General features: G+C 45.2%; 29 non-coding genes across 29 annotated transcripts; all 29 read right to left on the minus strand.

The window, feature by feature from the left end:
• Nucleotides 1-146: 146 nt before the first annotated feature.
• Nucleotides 147-240, minus strand: trnai-uau. Its single transcript has 2 exons — nt 203-240; nt 147-182 (listed from the first exon to the last, which is right to left on the minus strand). It is a non-coding gene; the product is annotated as a tRNA-Ile (tRNA).
• A 408-nt stretch (nt 241-648) lies between these two features.
• On the minus strand, nt 649-742 carry trnai-uau. The gene is made up of 2 exons: nt 705-742; nt 649-684 (listed from the first exon to the last, which is right to left on the minus strand). It is a non-coding gene; the product is annotated as a tRNA-Ile (tRNA).
• A 408-nt stretch (nt 743-1,150) lies between these two features.
• Nucleotides 1,151-1,244, minus strand: trnai-uau. The gene is made up of 2 exons: nt 1,207-1,244; nt 1,151-1,186 (listed from the first exon to the last, which is right to left on the minus strand). It is a non-coding gene; the product is annotated as a tRNA-Ile (tRNA).
• A 408-nt stretch (nt 1,245-1,652) lies between these two features.
• trnai-uau lies at nt 1,653-1,746 on the minus strand. The gene is made up of 2 exons: nt 1,709-1,746; nt 1,653-1,688 (listed from the first exon to the last, which is right to left on the minus strand). It is a non-coding gene; the product is annotated as a tRNA-Ile (tRNA).
• A 900-nt stretch (nt 1,747-2,646) lies between these two features.
• Nucleotides 2,647-2,740, minus strand: trnai-uau. The gene is made up of 2 exons: nt 2,703-2,740; nt 2,647-2,682 (listed from the first exon to the last, which is right to left on the minus strand). It is a non-coding gene; the product is annotated as a tRNA-Ile (tRNA).
• A 408-nt stretch (nt 2,741-3,148) lies between these two features.
• On the minus strand, nt 3,149-3,242 carry trnai-uau. Its single transcript has 2 exons — nt 3,205-3,242; nt 3,149-3,184 (listed from the first exon to the last, which is right to left on the minus strand). It is a non-coding gene; the product is annotated as a tRNA-Ile (tRNA).
• Nucleotides 3,243-3,650: 408 nt separating this feature from the next.
• On the minus strand, nt 3,651-3,744 carry trnai-uau. Its single transcript has 2 exons — nt 3,707-3,744; nt 3,651-3,686 (listed from the first exon to the last, which is right to left on the minus strand). It is a non-coding gene; the product is annotated as a tRNA-Ile (tRNA).
• Nucleotides 3,745-4,152: 408 nt separating this feature from the next.
• Nucleotides 4,153-4,246, minus strand: trnai-uau. The gene is made up of 2 exons: nt 4,209-4,246; nt 4,153-4,188 (listed from the first exon to the last, which is right to left on the minus strand). It is a non-coding gene; the product is annotated as a tRNA-Ile (tRNA).
• A 408-nt stretch (nt 4,247-4,654) lies between these two features.
• On the minus strand, nt 4,655-4,748 carry trnai-uau. Its single transcript has 2 exons — nt 4,711-4,748; nt 4,655-4,690 (listed from the first exon to the last, which is right to left on the minus strand). It is a non-coding gene; the product is annotated as a tRNA-Ile (tRNA).
• A 409-nt stretch (nt 4,749-5,157) lies between these two features.
• Nucleotides 5,158-5,251, minus strand: trnai-uau. Its single transcript has 2 exons — nt 5,214-5,251; nt 5,158-5,193 (listed from the first exon to the last, which is right to left on the minus strand). It is a non-coding gene; the product is annotated as a tRNA-Ile (tRNA).
• Nucleotides 5,252-5,659: 408 nt separating this feature from the next.
• trnai-uau lies at nt 5,660-5,753 on the minus strand. The gene is made up of 2 exons: nt 5,716-5,753; nt 5,660-5,695 (listed from the first exon to the last, which is right to left on the minus strand). It is a non-coding gene; the product is annotated as a tRNA-Ile (tRNA).
• Nucleotides 5,754-6,161: 408 nt separating this feature from the next.
• On the minus strand, nt 6,162-6,255 carry trnai-uau. The gene is made up of 2 exons: nt 6,218-6,255; nt 6,162-6,197 (listed from the first exon to the last, which is right to left on the minus strand). It is a non-coding gene; the product is annotated as a tRNA-Ile (tRNA).
• Nucleotides 6,256-6,662: 407 nt separating this feature from the next.
• trnai-uau lies at nt 6,663-6,756 on the minus strand. The gene is made up of 2 exons: nt 6,719-6,756; nt 6,663-6,698 (listed from the first exon to the last, which is right to left on the minus strand). It is a non-coding gene; the product is annotated as a tRNA-Ile (tRNA).
• A 408-nt stretch (nt 6,757-7,164) lies between these two features.
• trnai-uau lies at nt 7,165-7,258 on the minus strand. The gene is made up of 2 exons: nt 7,221-7,258; nt 7,165-7,200 (listed from the first exon to the last, which is right to left on the minus strand). It is a non-coding gene; the product is annotated as a tRNA-Ile (tRNA).
• A 407-nt stretch (nt 7,259-7,665) lies between these two features.
• On the minus strand, nt 7,666-7,759 carry trnai-uau. Its single transcript has 2 exons — nt 7,722-7,759; nt 7,666-7,701 (listed from the first exon to the last, which is right to left on the minus strand). It is a non-coding gene; the product is annotated as a tRNA-Ile (tRNA).
• Nucleotides 7,760-8,167: 408 nt separating this feature from the next.
• Nucleotides 8,168-8,261, minus strand: trnai-uau. Its single transcript has 2 exons — nt 8,224-8,261; nt 8,168-8,203 (listed from the first exon to the last, which is right to left on the minus strand). It is a non-coding gene; the product is annotated as a tRNA-Ile (tRNA).
• A 408-nt stretch (nt 8,262-8,669) lies between these two features.
• Nucleotides 8,670-8,763, minus strand: trnai-uau. The gene is made up of 2 exons: nt 8,726-8,763; nt 8,670-8,705 (listed from the first exon to the last, which is right to left on the minus strand). It is a non-coding gene; the product is annotated as a tRNA-Ile (tRNA).
• Nucleotides 8,764-9,170: 407 nt separating this feature from the next.
• On the minus strand, nt 9,171-9,264 carry trnai-uau. The gene is made up of 2 exons: nt 9,227-9,264; nt 9,171-9,206 (listed from the first exon to the last, which is right to left on the minus strand). It is a non-coding gene; the product is annotated as a tRNA-Ile (tRNA).
• Nucleotides 9,265-9,672: 408 nt separating this feature from the next.
• Nucleotides 9,673-9,766, minus strand: trnai-uau. Its single transcript has 2 exons — nt 9,729-9,766; nt 9,673-9,708 (listed from the first exon to the last, which is right to left on the minus strand). It is a non-coding gene; the product is annotated as a tRNA-Ile (tRNA).
• Nucleotides 9,767-10,174: 408 nt separating this feature from the next.
• trnai-uau lies at nt 10,175-10,268 on the minus strand. The gene is made up of 2 exons: nt 10,231-10,268; nt 10,175-10,210 (listed from the first exon to the last, which is right to left on the minus strand). It is a non-coding gene; the product is annotated as a tRNA-Ile (tRNA).
• A 408-nt stretch (nt 10,269-10,676) lies between these two features.
• Nucleotides 10,677-10,770, minus strand: trnai-uau. The gene is made up of 2 exons: nt 10,733-10,770; nt 10,677-10,712 (listed from the first exon to the last, which is right to left on the minus strand). It is a non-coding gene; the product is annotated as a tRNA-Ile (tRNA).
• An 891-nt stretch (nt 10,771-11,661) lies between these two features.
• Nucleotides 11,662-11,755, minus strand: trnai-uau. The gene is made up of 2 exons: nt 11,718-11,755; nt 11,662-11,697 (listed from the first exon to the last, which is right to left on the minus strand). It is a non-coding gene; the product is annotated as a tRNA-Ile (tRNA).
• A 408-nt stretch (nt 11,756-12,163) lies between these two features.
• On the minus strand, nt 12,164-12,257 carry trnai-uau. The gene is made up of 2 exons: nt 12,220-12,257; nt 12,164-12,199 (listed from the first exon to the last, which is right to left on the minus strand). It is a non-coding gene; the product is annotated as a tRNA-Ile (tRNA).
• A 408-nt stretch (nt 12,258-12,665) lies between these two features.
• Nucleotides 12,666-12,759, minus strand: trnai-uau. Its single transcript has 2 exons — nt 12,722-12,759; nt 12,666-12,701 (listed from the first exon to the last, which is right to left on the minus strand). It is a non-coding gene; the product is annotated as a tRNA-Ile (tRNA).
• Nucleotides 12,760-13,167: 408 nt separating this feature from the next.
• trnai-uau lies at nt 13,168-13,259 on the minus strand. The gene is made up of 2 exons: nt 13,224-13,259; nt 13,168-13,203 (listed from the first exon to the last, which is right to left on the minus strand). It is a non-coding gene; the product is annotated as a tRNA-Ile (tRNA).
• Nucleotides 13,260-13,667: 408 nt separating this feature from the next.
• trnai-uau lies at nt 13,668-13,761 on the minus strand. The gene is made up of 2 exons: nt 13,724-13,761; nt 13,668-13,703 (listed from the first exon to the last, which is right to left on the minus strand). It is a non-coding gene; the product is annotated as a tRNA-Ile (tRNA).
• A 408-nt stretch (nt 13,762-14,169) lies between these two features.
• On the minus strand, nt 14,170-14,263 carry trnai-uau. Its single transcript has 2 exons — nt 14,226-14,263; nt 14,170-14,205 (listed from the first exon to the last, which is right to left on the minus strand). It is a non-coding gene; the product is annotated as a tRNA-Ile (tRNA).
• A 2,560-nt stretch (nt 14,264-16,823) lies between these two features.
• Nucleotides 16,824-16,917, minus strand: trnai-uau. Its single transcript has 2 exons — nt 16,880-16,917; nt 16,824-16,859 (listed from the first exon to the last, which is right to left on the minus strand). It is a non-coding gene; the product is annotated as a tRNA-Ile (tRNA).
• A 408-nt stretch (nt 16,918-17,325) lies between these two features.
• On the minus strand, nt 17,326-17,419 carry trnai-uau. Its single transcript has 2 exons — nt 17,382-17,419; nt 17,326-17,361 (listed from the first exon to the last, which is right to left on the minus strand). It is a non-coding gene; the product is annotated as a tRNA-Ile (tRNA).
• Nucleotides 17,420-17,449: the final 30 nt, after the last annotated feature.

Genomic DNA, 17,449 nt, shown 5'->3' on the forward strand with positions numbered 1-17,449 from the left:
CCTTGGTTTGAATTGTAGCAGTGCTTGCACTCATAACTTTTATCACAAAACATACATATTATTCGGGCAATATCCTCCTAAATGGAGTGAAAAGTAATCATTTTCTGGACAAGAAATAGAGAGGCAGAGGGTTCAAGAAAAATCACTGCTCCTGGTGAGGCTTGAACTCACAACCTCGGCATCGCTCTGCTGCATACTGCTGTATAAGTACCGCGCGCTAACCTATTGCGCCACAGGAGCTATTGGAAGGAATTTCTCTGATCACCATATTTTGCATGAAGAGCGTTGTACTATATTCGGTCCAAATCCAAATTGTAATTGAACAGCCTGGCTATCTCAGTCGGTAGAGCATGAGACATTTAATCTCAGGGTCGTGGGTTCGAGAACTACGTATGGTGATGCTTTCTTCGGCGAAGTACAAACTGCCATCAAGTTCTTCCAAACAGCGGGCTTGCCAACCTGCATTGCAGACGTGTTGGGCTTAGCTGGTGAAACAGGAGACTCTTTGTTTGAATTGTAGCAGTGCTTGCACTCATAACTGTTATCACAAAACATACATATTATTCGGGCAATATCCTCCTAAATGGAGTGAAAAGTAATCATTTTCTGGACAAGAAATAGAGAGGCAGAGGGTTCAAGAAAAATCACTGCTCCTGGTGAGGCTTGAACTCACAACCTCGGCATCGCTCTGCTGCATAATGCTATATAAGTACCACGCGCTAACCGATTGCGCCACAGGAGATATTGGAAGTAATTTCTCTGATCACCATATTTTGCATGAAGAGCGTTGTACTATATTCGGTCCAAATCCAAATTGTGATTGAACAGCCTGGCTATCTCAGTCGGTAGAGCATGAGACATTTAATCTCAGGGTCGTGGGTTCGAGAACTACGTATGGTGATGCTTTCTTCGGCGAAGTACAAACTGCCATCAAGTTCTTCCAAACAGCGGGCTTGCCAACCTGCATTGCAGACGTGTTGGGCTTAGCTGGTGAAACAGGAGACTCTTTGTTTGAATTGTAGCAGTGCTTGCACTCATAACTGTTATCACAAAACATACATATTATTCGGGCAATATCCTCCTAAATGGAGTGAAAAGTAATCATTTTCTGGACAAGAAATAGAGAGGCAGAGGGTTCAAGAAAAATCACTGCTCCTGGTGAGGCTTGAACTCACAACCTCGGCATCGCTCTGCTGCATACTGCTGTATAAGTACCGCGCGCTAACCGATTGCGCCACAGGAGCTATTGGAAGGAATTTCTCTGATCACCATATTTTGCATGAAGAGCGTTGTACTATATTCGGTCCAAATCCAAATTGTAATTGAACAGCCTGGCTATCTCAGTCGGTAGAGCATGAGACATTTAATCTCAGGGTCGTGGGTTCGAGAACCACGTATGGTGATGCTTTCTTCGGCGAAGTACAAACTGCCATCAAGTTCTTCCAAACAGCGGGCTTGCCAACCTGCATTGCAGACGTGTTGGGCTTAGCTGGTGAAACAGGAGACCCTTGGTTTGAATTGTAGCAGTGCTTGCACTCATAACTGTTATCACAAAACATACATATTATTCGGGCAATATCCTCCTAAATGGAGTGAAAAGTAATCATTTTCTGGACAAGAAATAGAGAGGCAGAGGGTTCAAGAAAAATCACTGCTCCTGGTGAGGCTTGAACTCACAACCTCGGCATCGCTCTGCTGCATACTGCTGTATAAGTACCGCGCGCTAACCGATTGCGCCACAGGAGCTATTGGAAGTAATTTCTCTGATCACCATATTTTGCATGAAGAGCGTTGTACTATATTCGGTCCAAATCCAAATTGTGATTGAACAGCCTGGCTATCTCAGTCGGTAGAGCATGAGACATTTAATCTCAGGGTCGTGGGTTCGAGAACTACGTATGGTGATGCTTTCTTCGGCGAAGTACAAACTGCCATCCAGTTCTTCCAAACAGCGGGCTTGCCAACCTGCATTGCAAACGTGTTGGGCTTAGCTGGTGAAACAGGAGAGCCTTGGTTTGAATTCTAGCAGTGCTTGCACTCCTAACTGTTATCACAAAACATACATATTATTCGGGCAATATCCTCCTAAATGGAGTGAAAAGTAATAATTTTCTGGACAAGAAATAGAGAGGCAGAGGGTTCAAGAAAAATCACTGCTCCTGGTGAGGCTTGAACTCACAACCTCGGCATCGCTCTGCTGCATAAGTACCGCGTGCTAACCGATTGCGCAGAAGGAGCTATTGGAAGTAATTTCTCTGATCACCATATTTTGCACGAAGAGCGTTGTACGATATTCGGTCCAAATCCAAATTGTAATTGAACAGCCTGGCTATCTCAGTCGGTAGAGCATGAGACATTTAATCTCAGGGTCGTGGGTTCGAGAACTACGTATGGTGATGCTTTCTTCGGCGAAGTACAAACTGCCATCAAGTTCTTCCAAACAGCGGGCTTGCCTACCTGCATTGCAGACGTGTTGGGCTTAGCTGGTGAAACAGGAGACCCTTGGTTTGAATTGTAGCAGTGCTTGCACTCATAACTGTTATCACAAAACATACATATTATTCGGGCAATATCCTCCTAAATGGAGTGAAAAGTAATCATTTTCTGGACAAGAAATAGAGAGGCAGAGGGTTCAAGAAAAATCACTGCTCCTGGTGAGGCTTGAACTCACAACCTCGGCATCGCTCTGCTGCATACTGCTGTATAAGTACCGCGCGCTAACCAATTGCGCCACAGGAGCTATTGGAAGTAATTTCTCTGATCACCATATTTTGCACGTACAGAGTTGTACGATATTCGGTCCAAATCCAAATTGTGATTGAACAGCCTGGCTATCTAAGTCGGTAGAGCATGAGACATTTAATCTCAGGGTCGTGGGTTCGAGAACTACGTATGGTGATGCTTTCTTCGGCGAAGTACAAACTGCCATCAAGTTCTTCCAAACAGCGGGCTTGCCTACCTGCATTGCAGACGTGTTGGGCTTAGCTGGTGAAACAGCAGACCCTTGGTTTGAATTGTAGCAGTGCTTGCACTCATAACTGTTATCACAAAACATACATATTATTCGGGTAATATCCTCCTAAATGGAGTGAAATGTAATCATTTTCTGAACAAGAAATAGAGAGGCCGGGGGTTCAAGAAAATTCAATGCTCCTGGTGAGGCTTGAACTCACAACCTCGGCATCGCTCTGCTGCATACTGCTGTATAAGTATCTCGCGCTAACCGATTGCGCCACAGGAGCTATTGGAAGTAATTTCTCTGATCACCATATTTTGCATGAAGAGCGTTGTACTAAATTCGGTCCAAATCCAAATTGTGATTGAGCAGCCTGTCTATCTCAGTGGGTAGAGCATGAGACATTTAATCTCAGGGTCGTGGGTTCGAGAACTACGTATGGTGATGCTTTCTTCGGCGAAGTACAAACTGCCATCCAGTTCTTCCAAACAGCGGGCTTGCCAACCTGCATTGCAGACGTGTTGGGCTTAGCTGGTGAAACAGGAGACCCTTGGTTTGAATTCTAGCAGTGCTTGCACTCATAACTGTTATCACAAAACATACATATTATTCGGGCAATATCCTCCTAAATGGAGTGAAAAGTAATCATTTTCTGGACAAGAAATAGAGAGGCAGAGGGTTCAAGAAAAATCACTGCTCCTGGTGAGGCTTGAACTCACAACCTCGGCATCGCTCTGCTGCATACTGCTGTATAAGTACCGCGCGCTAACCGATTGCGCCACAGGAGCTATTGGAAGTAATTTCTCTGATCACCATATTTTGCATGAAGAGCGTTGTACAATATTCGGTCCAAATCCAAATTGTGATTGAACAGCCTGGCTATCTCAGTCGGTAGAGCATGAGACATTTAATCTCAGGGTCGTGGGTTCGAGAACTACGTATGGTGATGCTTTCTTCGGCGAAGTACAAACTGCCATCAAGTTCTTCCAAACAGCGGGCTTGCCTACCTGCATTGCAGACGTGTTGGGCTTAGCTGGTGAAACAGGAGACCCTTGGTTTGAATTGTAGCAGTGCTTGCACTCATAACTGTTATCACAAAACATACATATTATTCGGGCAATATCCTCCTAAATGGAGTGAAAAGTAATCATTTTCTGGACAAGAAATAGAGAGGCAGAGGGTTCAAGTGAAATCACTGCTCCTGGTGAGGCTTGAACTCACAACCTCGGCATCGCTCTGCTGCATACTGCTGTATAAGTACCGCGCGCTAAACGATTGCGCCACAGGAGCTATTGGAAGTAATTTCTCTGATCACCATATTTTGCATGAAGAGCGTTGTACTATATTCGGTCCAAATCCAAATTGTAATTGAACAGCCTGGCTATCTCAGTCGGTAGAGCATGAGACATTTAATCTCAGGGTCGTGGGTTCGAGAACTACGTATGGTGATGCTTTCTTCGGCGAAGTACAAACTGCCATCAAGTTCTTCCAAACAGCGGGCTTGCCTACCTGCATTGCAGACGTGTTGGGCTTAGCTGGTGAAACAGGAGACTCTTGGTTTGAATTGTAGCAGTGCTTGCACTCATAACTGTTATCACAAAACATACATATTATTCGGGCAATATCCTCCTAAATGGAGTGAAAAGTAATCATTTTCTGGACAAGAAATAGAGAGGCAGAGGGTTCAAGAAAAATCACTGCTCCTGGTGAGGCTTGAAATCACAACCTCGGCATCGCTCTGCTGCATACTGCTGTATAAGTACCGCGCGCTAACCGATTGCGCCACAGGAGCTATTGGAAGTAATTTCTCTGATCACCATATTTTGCATGAAGAGCGTTGTACAATATTCGGTCCAAATCCAAATTGTGATTGAACAACCTGGCTATCTAAGTCGGTAGAGCATGAGACATTTAATCTCAGGGTCGTGGGTTCGAGAACTACGTATGGTGATGCTTTCTTCGGCGAAGTACAAACTGCCATCCAGTTCTTCCAAACAGCGGGCTTGCCAACCTGCATTGCAGACGTGTTGGGCTTAGCTGGTGAAACAGGAGAGCCCTTGGTTTGAATTCTAGCAGTGCTTGCACTCCTAACTGTTATCACAAAACATACATATTATTCGGGCAATATCCTCCTAAATGGAGTGAAAAGTAATCATTTTCTGGACAAGAAATAGAGAGGCAGAGGGTTCAAGAAAAATCACTGCTCCTGGTGAGGCTTGAACTCACAACCTCGGCATCGCTCTGCTGCATACTGCTGTATAAGTACCGCGCGCTAACCGATTGCGCCACAGGAGCTATTGGAAGTAATTTCTCTGATCACCATATTTTGCATGAAGAGCGTTGTACAATATTCGGTCCAAATCCAAATTGTGATTGAACAGCCTGGCTATCTCAGTCGGTAGAGCATGAGACATTTAATCTCAGGGTCGTGGGTTCGAGAACTACGTATGGTGATGCTTTCTTCGGCGAAGTACAAACTGCCATCAAGTTCTTCCAAACAGCGGGCTTGCCTACCTGCATTGCAGACGTGTTGGGCTTAGCTGGTGAAACAGGAGACCCTTGGTTTGAATTGTAGCAGTGCTTGCACTCATAACTGTTATCACAAAACATACATATTATTCGGGCAATATCCTCCTAAATGGAGTGAAAAGTAATCATTTTCTGGACAAGAAATAGAGAGGCAGAGGGTTCAAGAAAAATCACTGCTCCTGGTGAGGCTTGAACTCACAACCTCGGCATCGCTCTGCTGCATACTGCTGTATAAGTACCGCGCGCTAACCGATTGCGCCACAGGAGCTATTGGAAGTAATTTCTCTGATCACCATATTTTGCATGAAGAGCGTTGTACTATATTCGGTCCAAATCCAAATTGTAATTGAACAGCCTGGCTATCTCAGTCGGTAGAGCATGAGACATTTAATCTCAGGGTCGTGGGTTCGAGAACTACGTATGGTGATGCTTTCTTCGGCGAAGTACAAACTGCCATCAAGTTCTTCCAAACAGCGGGCTTGCCAACCTGCATTGCAGACGTGTTGGGCTTAGCTGGTGAAACAGGAGACCTTTGGTTTGAATTCTAGCAGTGCTTGCACTCATAACTGTTATCACAAAACATACATATTATTCGGGCAATATCCTCCTAAATGGAGTGAAAAGTAATCATTTTCTGGACAAGAAATAGAGAGGCAGAGGGTTCAAGAAAAATCACTGCTCCTGGTGAGGCTTGAAATCACAACCTCGGCATCGCTCTGCTGCATACTGCTGTATAAGTACCGTGCGCTAACCGATTGCGCCACAGGAGCTTTTGGAAGTAATTTCTCTGATCACCATATTTTGCATGAAGAGCATTGTACAATATTCGGTCAAAATCCAAATTGTGATTGAACAGCCTGGCTATCTAAGTCGGTAGAGCATGAGACATTTAATCTCAGGGTCGTGGGTTCGAGAACTACGTATGGTGATGCTTTCTTCGGCTAAGTACAAACTGCCATCAAGTTCTTCCAAACAGCGGGCTTGCCTACCTGCATTGCAGACGTGTTGGGCTTAGCTGGTGAAACAGGAGACCCTTGGTTTGAATTGTAGCAGTGCTTGCACTCATAACTGTTATCACAAAACATACATATTATTCGGGCAATATCCTCCTAAATGGAGTGAAAAGTAATCATTTTCTGGACAAGAAATAGAGAGGCAGAGGGTTCAAGAAAATCACTGCTCCTGGTGAGGCTTGAACTCACAACCTCGGCATCGCTCTGCTGCATACTGCTGTATAAGTACCGCGCGCTAAACGATTGCGCCACAGGAGCTATTGGAAGTAATTTCTCTGATCACCATATTTTGCATGAAGAGCGTTGTACTATATTCGGTCCAAATCCAAATTGTAATTGAACAGCCTGGCTATCTCAGTCGGTAGAGCATGAGACATTTAATCTCAGGGTCGTGGGTTCGAGAACTACGTATGGTGATGCTTTCTTCGGCGAAGTACAAACTGCCATCAAGTTCTTCCAAACAGCGGGCTTGCCAACCTGCATTGCAGACGTGTTGGGCTTAGCTGGTGAAACAGGAGACCCTTGGTTTGAATTGTAGCAGTGCTTGCACTCATAACTGTTATCACAAAACATACATATTATTCGGGCAATATCCTCCTAAATGGAGTGAAAAGTAATCATTTTCTGGACAAGAAATAGAGAGGCAGAGGGTTCAAGAAAAATCACTGCTCCTGGTGAGGCTTGAACTCACAACCTCGGCATCGCTCTGCTGCATACTGCTGTATAAGTACCGCGCGCTAACCGATTGCGCCACAGGAGCTATTGGAAGTAATTTCTCTGATCACCATATTTTGCATGAAGAGCGTTGTACTATATTCGGTCCAAATCCAAATTGTGATTGAACAGCCTGGCTATCTCAGTCGGTAGAGCATGAGACATTTAATCTCAGGGTCGTGGGTTCGAGAACTACGTATGGTGATGCTTTCTTGGCGAAGTACAAACTGCCAAACAGTTCTTCCAAACAGCGGGCTTGCCAACCTGCATTGCAAACGTGTTGGGCTTAGCTGGTGAAACAGGAGAGCATTGGTTTGAATTCTAGCAGTGCTTGCACTCATAACTGTTATCACAAAACATACATATTATTCGGGCAATATCCTCCTAAATGGAGTGAAAAGTAATCATTTTCTGGACAAGAAATAGAGAGGCAGAGGGTTCAAGAAAAATCACTGCTCCTGGTGAGGCTTGAACTCACAACCTCGGCATCGCTCTGCTGCATACTGCTGTATAAGTACCGCGCGCTAACCGATTGCGCCACAGGAGCTATTGGAAGTAATTTCTCTGATCACCATATTTTGCATGAAGAGCGTTGTACTATATTCGGTCCAAATCCAAATTGTAATTGAACAGCCTGGCTATCTCAGTCGGTAGAGCATGAGACATTTAATCTCAGGGTCGTGGGTTCGAGAACTACGTATGGTGATGCTTTCTTCGGCGAAGTACAAACTGCCATCAAGTTCTTCCAAACAGCGGGCTTGCCAACCTGCATTGCAGACGTGTTGGGCTTAGCTGGTGAAACAGGAGACCCTTGGTTTGAATTGTAGCAGTGCTTGCACTCATAACTGTTATCACAAAACATACATATTATTCGGGCAATATCCTCCTAAATGGAGTGAAAAGTAATCATTTTCTGGACAAGAAATAGAGAGGCAGAGGGTTCAAGAAAAATCACTGCTCCTGGTGAGGCTTGAACTCACAACCTCGGCATCGCTCTGCTGCATACTGCTGTATAAGTACCGCGCGCTAACCGATTGCGCCACAGGAGCTATTGGAAGTAATTTCTCTGATCACCATATTTTGCATGAAGAGCGTTGTACGATATTCGGTCCAAATCCAAATTGTAATTGAACAGCCTGGCTATCTCAGTCGGTAGAGCATGAGACATTTAATCTCAGGGTCGTGGGTTCGAGAACTACGTATGGTGATGCTTTCTTCGGCGAAGTACAAACTGCCATCAAGTTCTTCCAAACAGCGGGCTTGCCTACCTGCATTGCAGACGTGTTGGGCTTAGCTGGTGAAACAGGAGACCCTTGGTTTGAATTGTAGCAGTGCTTGCACTCATAACTGTTATCACAAAACATACATATTATTCGGGCAATATCCTCCTAAATGGAGTGAAATGTAATCATTTTCTGGACAAGAAATAGAGAGGCAGAGGGTTCAAGAAAATTCAATGCTCCTGGTGAGGCTTGAACTCACAACCTCAGCATCGCTCTGCTGCATACTGCTGTATAAGTACCACGCGCTAACCGATTGCGCCACAGGAGCTATTGGAAGTAATTTCTCTGATCACCATATTTTGCATGAAGAGCGTTGTACTATATTCGGTCCAAATCCAAATTGTGATTGAACAGCCTGGCTATCTCAGTCGGTAGAGCATGAGACATTTAATCTCAGGGTCGTGGGTTCGAGAACTACGTATGGTGATGCTTTCTTCGCGAAGTACAAACTGCCATCAAGTTCTTCCAAACAGCGGGCTTGCCAACCTGCATTGCAGACGTGTTGGGCTTAGCTGGTGAAACAGGAGACCTTTGGTTTGAATTCTAGCAGTGCTTGCACTCATAACTGTTATCACAAAACATACATATTATTCGGGCAATATCCTCCTAAATGGAGTGAAAAGTAATCATTTTCTGGACAAGAAATAGAGAGGCAGAGGGTTCAAGAAAAATCACTGCTCCTGGTGAGGCTTGAACTCACAACCTCGGCATCGCTCTGCTGCATACTGCTGTATAAGTACCACGCGCTAACCGATTGCGCCACAGGAGCTATTGGAAGTAATTTCTCTGATCACCATATTTTGCATGAAGAGCGTTGTACTATATTCGGTCCAAATCCAAATTGTAATTGAACAGCCTGGCTATCTCAGTCGGTAGAGCATGAGACATTTAATCTCAGGGTCGTGGGTTCGAGAACTACGTATGGTGATGCTTTCTTCGGCGAAGTACAAACTGCCATCAAGTTCTTCCAAACAGCGGGCTTGCCAACCTGCATTGCAGACGTGTTGGGCTTAGCTGGTGAAACAGGAGACCCTTGGTTTGAATTCTAGCAGTGCTTGCACTCATAACTGTTATCACAAAACATACATATTATTCGGGCAATATCCTCCTAAATGGAGTGAAAAGTAATCATTTTCTGGACAAGAAATAGAGAGGCAGAGGGTTCAAGAAAAATCACTGCTCCTGGTGAGGCTTGAACTCACAACCTCGGCATCGCTCTGCTGCATACTGCTGTATAAGTACCGCGCGCTAACCGATTGCGCCACAGGAGCTATTGGAAGGAATTTCTCTGATCACCATATTTTGCATGAAGAGCGTTGTACTATATTCGGTCCAAATCCAAATTGTAATTGAACAGCCTGGCTATCTCAGTCGGTAGAGCATGAGACATTTAATCTCAGGGTCGTGGGTTCGAGAACCACGTATGGTGATGCTTTCTTCGGCGAAGTACAAACTGCCATCAAGTTCTTCCAAACAGCGGGCTTGCCTACCTGCATTGCAGACGTGTTGGGCTTAGCTGGTGAAACAGGAGACCCTTGGTTTGAATTCTAGCAGTGCTTGCACTCATAACTGTTATCACAAAACATACATATTATTCGGGCAATATCCTCCTAAATGGAGTGAAAAGTAATCATTTTCTGGACAAGAAATAGAGAGGCAGAGGGTTCAAGAAAAATCACTGCTCCTGGTGAGGCTTGAACTCACAACCTCGGCATCGCTCTGCTGCATACTGCTGTATAAGTACCGCGCGCTAACCGATTGCGCCACAGGAGCTATTGGAAGTAATTTCTCTGATCACCATATTTTGCATGAAGAGCGTTGTACTATATTCGGTCCAAATCCAAATTGTAATTGAACAGCCTGGCTATCTCAGTCGGTAGAGCATGATACATTTAATCTCAGGGTCGTGGGTTCGAGAACTACGTATGGTGATGCTTTCTTCGGCGAAGTACAAACTGCCATCAAGTTCTTCCAAACAGCGGGCTTGCCTACCTGCATTGCAGACGTGTTGGGCTTAGCTGGTGAAACAGGAGAGCATTGGTTTGAATTCTAGCAGTGCTTGCACTCATAACTGTTATCACAAAACATACATATTATTCGGGCAATATCCTCCTAAATGGAGTGAAAAGTAATCATTTTCTGGACAAGAAATAGAGAGGCAGAGGGTTCAAGAAAAATCACTGCTCCTGGTGAGGCTTGAACTCACAACCTCGGCATCGCTCTGCTGCATACTGCTGTATAAGTACCGCGCGCTAACCGATTGCGCCACAGGAGCTATTGGAAGTAATTTCTCTGATCACCATATTTTGCATGAAGAGCGTTGTACTATATTCGGTCCAAATCCAAATTGTAATTGAACAGCCTGGCTATCTCAGTCGGTAGAGCATGAGACATTTAATCTCAGGGTCGTGGGTTCGAGAACTACGTATGGTGATGCTTTCTTGGCGAAGTACAAACTGCCATCCAGTTCTTGCAAACAGCGGGCTTGCCAACCTGCATTGCAGACATGTTGGGCTTAGCTGGTGAAACAGGAGACCCTTGGTTTGAATTCTAGCAGTGCTTGCACTCATAACTGTTATCACAAAACATACATATTATTCGGGCAATATCCTCCTAAATGGAGTGAAAAGTAATCATTTTGTGGATAAGAAATAGAGAGTTCAAGAAAAATCACTGCTCCTGGTGAGGCTTGAACTCACAACCTCTGCTGCATACTGCTGTATAACTACCACGCGCTAACCGATTGCGCCACAGGAGATAAAGGAAGTAGAATCTATGATCACCATATTTTGCACGTACAGAGTTGTATGATATTCGGTCCAAATCCAAATTGTAATTGAACAGCCTGGCTATCTCAGTCGGTAGAGCATGAGACATTTAATCTCAGGGTCGTGGGTTCGAGAACTACGTATGGTGATGCTTTCTTCGGCGAAGTACAAACTGCCATCCAGTTTTTCCAAACAGCGGGCTTGCCAACCTGCATTGCAGACGTGTTGGGCTTAGCTGGTGAAACAGGAGACCCTTGGTTTGAATTGTAGCAGTGCTTGCACTCATAACTGTTATCACAAAACATACATATTATTCGGGCAATATCCTCCTAAATGGAGTGAAAAGTAATCATTTTCTGGACAAGAAATAGAGAGGCAGAGGGTTCAAGAGAAATCACTGCTCCTGGTGAGGCTTGAACTCACAACCTCGGCATCGCTCTGCTGCATACTGCTGTATAAGTACCGCGCGCTAACCGATTGCGCCACAGGAGCTATTGGAAGTAATTTCTCTGATCACCATATTTTGCATGAAGAGCGTTGTACTATATTCGGTCCAAATCCAAATTGTAATTGAACAGCCTGGCTATCTCAGTCGGTAGAGCATGAGACATTTAATCTCAGGGTCGTGGGTTCGAGAACCACGTATGGTGATGCTTTCTTCGGCGAAGTACAAACTGCCATCAAGTTCTTCCAAACAGCGGGCTTGCCTACCTGCATTGCAGACGTGTTGGGCTTAGCTGGTGAAACAGGAGACCCTTGGTTTGAATTGTAGCAGTGCTTGCACTCATAACTGTTATCACAAAACATACATATTATTCGGGCAATATCCTCCTAAATGGAGTGAAAAGTAATCATTTTCTGGACAAGAAATAGAGAGGCAGAGGGTTCAAGAAAAATCACTGCTCCTGGTGAGGCTTGAACTCACAACCTCGGCATCGCTCTGCTGCATACTGCTGTATAAGTACCGCGCGCTAACCGATTGCGCCACAGGAGCTATTGGAAGTAATTTCTCTGATCACCATATTTTGCACGTACAGAGTTGTACGATATTCGGTCCAAATCCAAATTGTGATTGAACAGCCTGGCTATCTAAGTCGGTAGAGCATGAGACATTTAATCTCAGGGTCGTGGGTTCGAGAACTACGTATGGTGATGCTTTCTTCGGCTAAGTACAAACTGCCATCAAGTTCTTCCAAACAGCGGGCTTGCCTACCTGCATTGCAGACGTGTTGGGCTTAGCTGGTGAAACAGGAGACCCTTGGTTTGAATTGTAGCAGTGCTTGCACTCATAACTGTTATCACAAAACATACATATTATTCGGGCAATATCCTCCTAAATGGAGTGAAAAGTAATCATTTTCTGGACAAGAAATAGAGAGGCAGAGGGTTCAAGAAAAATCACTGCTCCTGGTGAGGCTTGAACTCACAACCTCGGCATCGCTCTGCTGCATACTGCTGTATAAGTACCACGCGCTAACCGATTGCGCCACAGGAGCTATTGGAAGTAATTTCTCTGATCACCATATTTTGCATGAAGAGCGTTGTACTATATTCGGTCCAAATCCAAATTGTAATTGAACAGCCTGGCTATCTCAGTCGGTAGAGCATGAGACATTTAATCTCAGGGTCGTGGGTTCGAGAACTACGTATGGTGATGCTTTCTTCGGCGAAGTACAAACTGCCATCCAGTTTTTCCAAACAGCGGGCTTGCCAACCTGCATTGCAAACGTGTTGGGCTTAGCTGGTGAAACAGGAGAGCCTTGGTTTGAATTCTAGCAGTGCTTGCACTCCTAACTGTTATCACAAAACATACATATTATTCGGGCAATATCCTCCTAAATGGAGTGAAAAGTAATCATTTTCTGGACAAGAAATAGAGAGGCAGAGGGTTCAAGAAAAATCACTGCTCCTGGTGAGGCTTGAACTCACAACCTCGGCATCGCTCTGCTGCATACTGCTGTATAAGTACCGCGCTAACCGATTGCGCCACAGGAGCTATTGGAAGTAATTTCTCTGATCACCATATTTTGCATGAAGAGCATTGTACAATATTCGGTCCAAATCCAAATTGTGATTGAACAGCCTGGCTATCTAAGTCGGTAGAGCATGAGACATTTAATCTCAGGGTCGTGGGTTCGAGAACTACGTATGGTGATGCTTTCTTCGGCGAAGTACAAACTGCCATCAAGTTCTTCCAAACAGCGGGCTTGCCTACCTGCATTGCAGACGTGTTGGGCTTAGCTGGTGAAACAGGAGACCCTTGGTTTGAATTGTAGCAGTGCTTGCACTCATAACTGTTATCACAAAACATACATATTATTCGGGCAATATCCTCCTAAATGGAGTGAAAAGTAATCATTTTCTGGACAAGAAATAGAGAGGCAGAGGGTTCAAGAGAAATCACTGCTCCTGGTGAGGCTTGAACTCACAACCTCGGCATCGCTCTGCTGCATACTGCTATATAAGTACCACGCGCTAACCGATTGCGCCACAGGAGCTATTGGAAGGAATTTCTCTGATCACCATATTTTGCATGAAGAGCGTTGTACTATATTCGGTCCAAATCCAAATTGTAATTGAACAGCCTGGCTATCTCAGTCGGTAGAGCATGAGACATTTAATCTCAGGGTCGTGGGTTCGAGAACTACGTATGGTGATGCTTTCTTCGGCGAAGTACAAACTGCCATCAAGTTCTTCCAAACAGCGGGCTTGCCAACCTGCATTGCAGACGTGTTGGGCTTAGCTGGTGAAACAGGAGACCCTTGGTTTGAATTGTAGCAGTGCTTGCACTCATAACTGTTATCACAAAACATACATATTATTCGGGCAATATCCTCCTAAATGGAGTGAAAAGTAATCATTTTCTGGACAAGAAATAGAGAGGCAGAGGGTTCAAGAAAAATCACTGCTCCTGGTGAGGCTTGAACTCACAACCTCGGCATCGCTCTGCTCCATACTGCTGTATAAGTACCGCGCGCTAACCGATTGCGCCACAGGAGCTATTGGAAGTAATTTCTCTGATCACCATATTTTGCATGAAGAGCGTTGTACTATATTCGGTCCAAATCCAAATTGTAATTGAACAGCCTGGCTATCTCAGTCGGTAGAGCATGAGACATTTAATTTCAGGGTCGTGGGTTCGAGAACTACGTATGGTGATGCTTTCTTTGGCGAAGTACAAACTGCCATCCAGTTCTTCCAAACAGCGGGCTTGCCAACCTGCATTGCAAACGTGTTGGGCTTAGCTGGTGAAACAGGAGAGCCTTGGTTTGAATTCTAGCAGTGCTTGCACTCATAACTGTTATCACAAAACATACATATTATTCGGGCAATATCCTCCTAAATGGAGTGAAAAGTAATCATTTTCTGGACAAGAAATAGAGAGGCAGAGGGTTCAAGAAAAATCACTGCTCCTGGTGAGGCTTGAACTCACAACCTCGGCATCGCTCTGCTGCATACGTACAGTCGCGCGCTAACCGATTGCGCCACAGGAGCTATTGGAAGTAATTTCTCTGATCACCATATTTTGCACGAAGAGCGTTGTACTATATTCGGTCCAAATCCAAATTGTGATTGAACAGCCTGGCTATCTAAATCGGTAAAGCATGAGACATTTAATCTCAGGGTCGTGGGTTCGAGAACTACGTATGGTGATGCTTTCTTCGGCGAAGTACCTGTCCCTGACTGAGTCTGTAATACCAACATGTTTCAAGCAGACCACCATAGTCCCCGTGCCCAAGAACTCTAAGATAACCTGCCTAAATGACTACCGACCCGTAGCACTGACGTCTGTAGCCATGAAGTGCTTTGAAAGACTGGTCATGGCTCACATCAACAGCATAATCCCAGAAACCCTAGACCCACTCCAATTTGCATACCGCCCCAACAGATCCACAGATGATGCAATCTCTATCGCACTCCACACTGCCCTTTCCCACCTGGACAAGAGGAACACCTACGTGAGAATGCTATTCATTGACTACAGCTCAGCATTCAACACCATAGTGCCCTCTAAGCTCATCACTAAGCTAAGGATCCTGGGACTAAACACCTCCCTCTGCAACTGGATCCTGGACTTCCTGACGGGCCGCCCCCAGGTGGTAAGGGTAGGTAACAACACATCTGCCACACTGATCCTCAACACGGGGGGCCCCTCAGGGGTGCGTGCTCAGTCCCCCTCCTGTACTCTCTGTTCACCCATGACTGCATGGCCAGGCACGACTCCAACACCATCATTAAGTTTGCCAACGACACAACAGTGGTAGGCCTGATCACCGACAACGATGAGACAGCCTATAGGGAGGAGGTCAGAGATCTGGCCGTGTGGTGCCAGGACAACAACCTCTCCCTCAACGTGACCAAGACAAAGGAGATGATTGTGGACTACAGGAAAAAAAAGAGGACTGAGCACGCCCCCATTCTCATCGACGGGGCTGTAGTGGAACAGGTTGAGAGCTTCAAGTTCCTTGGTGTCCACATCACCAACAAACTATCATGGTCCAAACACACCAAGACAGTCGTGAAGAGGGCACGACAAAGCCTATTCCCCCTCAGGAGACTAAAAAATTTGGCATGGGTCCTCAGATCCTCAAAAAATTCTACAGCTGCACCATCGAGAGCATCCTGACTGGTTGCATCACCGCCTGGTATGGCAACTGCTTGGCCTCTGACCGCAAGGCACTACAGAGGGTAGTGCGTACGGCCCAGTACATCACTGGGGCAAAGCTCCCTGCCATCCAAGACCTCTATACCAGGCGGTGTCAGAGGAAGGCCCTCAAAATTGTCAAAGACTCCAGCCACCCTAGTCATAGACTGTTCTCTCTGCTACCAGCACGGCAAGCGGTACCGGAGTGCCAAGTCTAGGTCCAAAAGACTTCTCAACAGCTTCTACCCCCCAAGCCATAAGACTCCTGAACAGCTAATCATGGCTACCCGGACTATTTGCACTGCCCCCCCACCCCATCCTTTTACGCTGCTGCTACTCTGTTAAGTATTTATGCATAGTCACTTTAACTCTACCCACATGTACATATTACCTCAACTACCTCAACTAGCCGGTGCCCCCGCACATTGACTATGCAACGGTACCCCCCTGTATATATAGCCTCCCTACTGTCACTTTATTTTACTGTATATATAGCCTCCCTACTGTCACTTTATTTCTCTTCTGCTCTTTTTTTCTCAACACTTTTTTGTTGTTGTTTTATTCTTACTTTTTTGTTTAAAATAAATGCACTGTTGGTTAAGGGCTGTAAGTAAGCATTTCACTGTAATGTCTGCACCTGTTGTATTCGGCGCATGTGACCAATAAAATTTGATTTGATTTGATTTGAACTGCCATCAAGTTCTTCCAAACAGCGGGCTTGCCTACCTGCATTGCAGACGTGTTGGGCTTAGCTGGTGAAACAGGAGACCCTTGGTTTGAATTGTAGCAGTGCTTGCACTCATAACTGTTATCACAAAACATACATATTATTCGGGCAATATCCTCCTAAATGGAGTGAAAAGTAATCATTTTCTGGACAAGAAATAGAGAGGCAGAGGGTTCAAGAGAAATCACTGCTCCTGGTGAGGCTTGAACTCACAACCTCGGCATCGCTCTGCTGCATAGTGCTATATAAGTACCACGCGCTAACCGATTGCGCCACAGGAGATATTGGAAGTAATTTCTCTGATCACCATATTTTGCATGAAGAGCGTTGTACTATATTCGGTCCAAATCCAAATTGTAATTGAACAGCCTGGCTATCTCAGTCGGTAGAGCATGAGACATTTAATCTCAGGGTCGTGGGTTCGAGAACTACGTATGGTGATGCTTTCTTCGGCGAAGTACAAACTGCCATCAAGTTCTTCCAAACAGCGGGCTTGCCAACCTGCATTGCAGACGTGTTGGGCTTAGCTGGTGAAACAGGAGACTCTTGGTTTGAATTGTAGCAGTGCTTGCACTCATAACTGTTATCACAAAACATACATATTATTCGGGCAATATCCTCCTAAATGGAGTGAAAAGTAATCATTTTCTGGACAAGAAATAGAGAGGCAGAGGGTTCAAGAAAAATCACTGCTCCTGGTGAGGCTTGAACTCACAACCTCGGCATCGCTCTGCTGCATACTGCTGTATAAGTACCGCGCGCTAACCAATTACGCCACAGGAGCTATTGGAAGTAATTTCTCTGATCACCATAT

This window comes from Coregonus clupeaformis, chromosome 10, assembly GCF_020615455.1.
Source record: "Coregonus clupeaformis isolate EN_2021a chromosome 10, ASM2061545v1, whole genome shotgun sequence".
Taxonomy (NCBI): Eukaryota; Metazoa; Chordata; class Actinopteri; order Salmoniformes; family Salmonidae; genus Coregonus; species Coregonus clupeaformis.